The following is a 4,832-nucleotide window of genomic DNA, read 5'->3' as shown; positions in this document are numbered from 1 at the left end:
TTTTTCTCTAATTTGTTCTATAGCCCTTTTCACATATTGTTGACATAAGGTAGGGCTGTTTTTCATGCCCTGAGGTAGCACTTTCCATTGGTACCTATTATAAGTTTGTTTAAAATTAGCCGAAGGGACACTGAAAGCAAATCTCTTGGAATCTTCTGATTGTAATTTTATTGTAAAAAAACAATCCTGTAAGTTTATTATTATTATGTATCTACCCTGTGGGACTGCAACAGGAGAGGGTAGACCTGGTTGAAGGGCTCCCATGTTATGCATGGTCTCATTAATTGCCCTCAGATCTTGTAATAATCTCCATTTTCCTGACTTCTTTTTTAATGACAAAAATTGGAGTATTCCATGAACTGGTAGTCTTTTCTATTCTTCCTTTGACTCAATTGTTCTTGAACTAAGTCCTGTGTGGCTTCAATCTTTTCTTGAGTTAGGGGCCACTGATTAATCCATACAGGATCAACACTTTTCCATATTATTTTGTCAGCATAAAGCTGTTCGTCAGTGGCCCCTATGAAAAATTTTGCTCCTTCGATGAGGAGTCTATTTGTCCTATTTTATTTTCATGTCTTGCATGATGTCACTGCCCCATAAAGAAAAGGGCAAGGTGGGAACAACATAAGGTTTGAAGTGGCCTTACTGCCCTTCACATACCCATTTGAGTCTCTGAGCTGACTAAGCTACATTAGAAGCCATCCCTAATCCAATTAAGGAAGAAGAAGTCTCTTGCACTGGCCAGGCCATAGGACAATCTTTTCCAGCTATACAGGATCTGTCAGCTCCTGTGTCTAAGAGTCCTGTTATTTGTTTTCCATTGACTTTAATGGCCTTGTAAGGCCTTTTATCTGTAATTTCCTGAACCCAGGCTACAGTATCTGTGGTGCCAAACCCTCCTTTTCTGTTTTGAGTCAGTGTGGGATTAGGCAAGTTTAAATATGAGAGTAAAATATTTGGGCAATCCTCTGCCCTTTATTAACTTGAATAGTCTCTTTTAGAGACCTTATCATGACCTTTATAGTGGTAGGCCTGTCTGAGTCTATTACACCTGGTAATACCTCAAAATTATTTTTATAGTTTGAGCCACCGGCAACACCAATACTTACTGTAAAAAATTCATGAATTCCGTGGAATTCTTCCAAGTGAATTGCCTGCATTGGATGTCAAAATGTATTCAAGAGTTTTTGTATACATGTATAATGATTTCTGCAGAGTTTGTGAAATTTTAATCAGAAATAATTTTAACTTATCTATTTAAATGAATAGTACAGAAACTAAAGTATTTCTGGTGCTTGTCTGAAAAAGAATATTTTAAAATATTCTATGTTTGTATAATGTGTCCTTTCAGATTGTATTCCATATAGATAGTTTTAGATTCCTTTTTTTCCTAGGTCCTAATATTATTTTTCTTTGGGATAAAATGACAATGTTGTCTAATTTCAAAAGTTTTGTAAAGTTTATGGTATGTAAACGCCTTTCTGAGGTGAAGATTTAATACACTGATGTCAAACTAAATTTAATTATATGAATTACGTATGTTGTTACACTTGTTATTTTGTAATCAACTTTTTAATAAATGTTTTTCATTTCTTCCATCTGAAGAAAGAAAAATACGGAATACTTCACAAATTTTCATATCATCCTTGTGCAATTGCCATGTTAATCTCTGTATTGTAATTGGGAATACGTGCTGCTGAAGCATGTAGTATCTTCCAAATTTAAGCAGTTAATGATGCAATCTTTATACAGACTTATATCCACCGTTGCCTACTTGTAATAAGGAAACTATATTGTTCCTGACAATGCTACTGATCTTATTTCCCTAAAATTCTGTGAATAGTGGAAAAAAAATATATTGTTCATCTTAATGCTCACATTTGCAATTTTTTTTGTCAAAGACAATTTTAAGTCTTTTTCATTTGGAATTTGATCATACTTTCAATAATTTATTGCTAGGTCCAAAGGTGATGGCTTTTTCATGTACTAATTGATCCAACTGAATTAGCTTTGTGGAGCTAATGGATTCAAAGTAAGCCTTGCTTAAGAGCTACTTCTAACCTTCTGCATTTGACATTTTCCCAAGTGAGGTCTTACTGGCACAAATGTCTACCTGACCCTTTATTCTTCTTCCATGTAGGAACAGACCAATCAGAATATCTTACCCTGACACCATAGATTGTTTTACTTGAACAACACTAATCTTACTTACAAGGGATCATAGAGAGATGAACAATTCAGTCATAACTGTTCAGACTAGAAGGTATTTTATCAAAATATAATTGTTTATTATATCTAACATTTCAAAAGTAACTAAAGCCAAGAAGGGGAAAAATCGATCATATTCATGATTACTTAATATCCTGGCCTGTCTACCATCCTACCAGGTAGGAAGTTACACTACTGCATTACTATCACCAAATATTTTCATAGTTGCAGGAGAAGTCCAGATGTTTCTTCTCATTATTAGGCCTTAAATTGGTAATGTTTTCATCACAGTGTTTTCTCTTGCCTACAGGCTGTAAATCTACAAATAGTAAATCTTTAGGTGCAACTCTATCAAACACTGAGGTAGAGATAATGTAATAATACTTTAAAACAGAGTTGCCTTTGATACTGTAACCACAACAGAACAATGCAAAACATATGTCTTTTTTCTTATATTATATATAGTTATATATTTTATATTTATATGTGCTGATTTTATATTTCACACAATGAAACTTACTAGAATTAGTTGATAATTTCACAAATAAATTAAAATTTATTTATTCCAATAAATAGAATTGGAATACAAATAATTAGGTTTAAAATGTATATTAGAATATAAAAAAGTATTAACGCAGTGTCTTTGGTATAAACTTGTGATACATTCAAACTGTTCTTGGTTTTCTGAATTCACATGGTAAAAAACCAATTTTGTTTTCCTCTAATCTATAAGGGATTTTACTCTGCTTCTCTGTTTATTGTTTTAATTCACTGATTCCAAACTGTTTTTCTCCATATTTCTGAAGCATTCCTACTGATTATGCTCAAATATTTCTGATAAGATGTTAAACAAATATTATTCTTCTGCACGACCCAATGATTCCTATGATCCCAGGTACCAGTTACCTGCATCATCAGATAACAAGGGCAAGACTTCTCACATAGGCCCATGCAACATGCAACAAAGTAATTGAAGACCCATTTCAATTTCTCATTTCCTATATTTCAGGGCCCCAATTCCTTGAGATGCAGGATTTAGCAGTAAGCAATTGTGAAATGCAAGGCAACTTAAAATGAAAGATGAGATCACAAATTTTGAGAGTATGTACTATGATTCAAACATTCAACTTACAGATGGCCAGCCCATATCAGTGAGCAAGTTCACAAGGTGTCATAAGATTATTTTTAATACCCCTCCGCTATGATTAATGAAAGATTTTAGTCCAGCATAAGTGGGCCAAAAAATAGTTCCTGGAAGGATAGATCCATAATTGGTCTACCAAGATCCAGAAAAATTTACTTAGAGTTCAAATGTAATTCAGAAAAACATTGAGAAGATCCTTAGTGCTGCAAAACACTGGGACTTCAGTACAACATGGTTCAGTGGTATAAAATGTCACTCTCAAACCAATGATAATCTACATTTAATCGACTGAAAGTTATTCCTTTACAAATTAACTTTTTAAAATCACATTCGCCAAAATAACATTTGACAAGTAGATGATACTTAGTGACATTACAAGTTTTTCATGTGTAGGGAGCAAGTTACAATAGAGTTGAATTATTTACCCAGCACTAATGCCAAACACGTTCAACCATTCATTGAAGTCTAGAAATAACCAACCACAATTTGTGTTTTTCAATAGGAGCCTTCCAGAAATGTGTTAAATAGATCAGCCTGCCAAATTTCAAACCAAAACGTTTGCTAATAAAGTAAATGTCATCATTTAATAAGGCACATTTTAAAATGTCACAAATAGTTGTCTTATCATATGTAATATTATGTTTTCCCTATCTGTGTAACATAGGGAGAAATATGACTTTAGGTCTTGATATGGGTACTCATCAGAGATATGACAAACATAAAATCTGTCTTCTATTTCTATCACATTCCTATATAGGAATAAATTTTAGTTTTCTTCTTTTTCCAAAACTTATAGGTAGTAAAAAATATTATACCATGTAAAATAAAACAATCACACCACTGTACAAAGCTATTTATAAAAATTGGTAGCTAGGAGTACATTCTATGCATTTTTTAACTTTCTTTTTGACTGAAGATTAATCTTCCAAATGGATGAGAATAAAATCATGTTTAAGTGCTTCACGTCTCCAGTCTTGCAAATTGTTACTGCAGATGAATGAATTATGGAAATATAAGCTGACATCAGTTCAAGCATATGCAGAATGGAAACTCCATGAAATGTATATAAACCTTTCAAAGTATTAGTAGACAGTTTAACAGGATGACTATCAGGAAGTTGAAAACAGAAAGAAATTATAGTAAAGACATAGAATGAATGAAAAATGAACAAGGGGCAAGTACAGCTAGAATACTCAATGTACACATATGATAAAGGAAGTGGTAAATCTGAAATAAATATTGGAGAAGCATTTGGTTGAGAATGATGGAAGGAGTGACTCTGATCCAAGAGCAATGGACAATTAGATGGATATATTTAATTGTAACACACTTGCACAACCTTTTGAAATTCAGTTTAAAAAAACAACAAAAAACAAAAACACACAAAAATCACAACCAACCAGAAATATCTAGAGAGTATGAATATTTCTTCCCAAAATTTTAAGCAGTTAATGAAGGGTAGTCTTGGGAAAAGCAAACA

The 4,832-nt window shown here is 32.9% G+C and overlaps 1 pseudogene; it reads right to left on the bottom strand.

The window, feature by feature from the left end:
• Positions 1–1,609: 1,609 nt before the first annotated feature.
• LOC138804748 (U6 spliceosomal RNA) lies at positions 1,610–1,705 on the bottom strand (annotated as a pseudogene).
• Between the last annotated feature and the right edge of the window lie 3,127 nt (positions 1,706–4,832).

Source organism: Dipodomys merriami, unplaced genomic scaffold (genome assembly GCF_024711535.1).
Source record: "Dipodomys merriami isolate MVZ:Mamm:240054 unplaced genomic scaffold, mDipMer1.0.p SCAF_370, whole genome shotgun sequence".
NCBI classification, from domain to species: Eukaryota; Metazoa; Chordata; class Mammalia; order Rodentia; family Heteromyidae; genus Dipodomys; species Dipodomys merriami.
The sequence above is the reverse complement of the archived record's forward strand: the minus strand, read 5'-3'. Positions and strand labels throughout refer to the sequence as shown.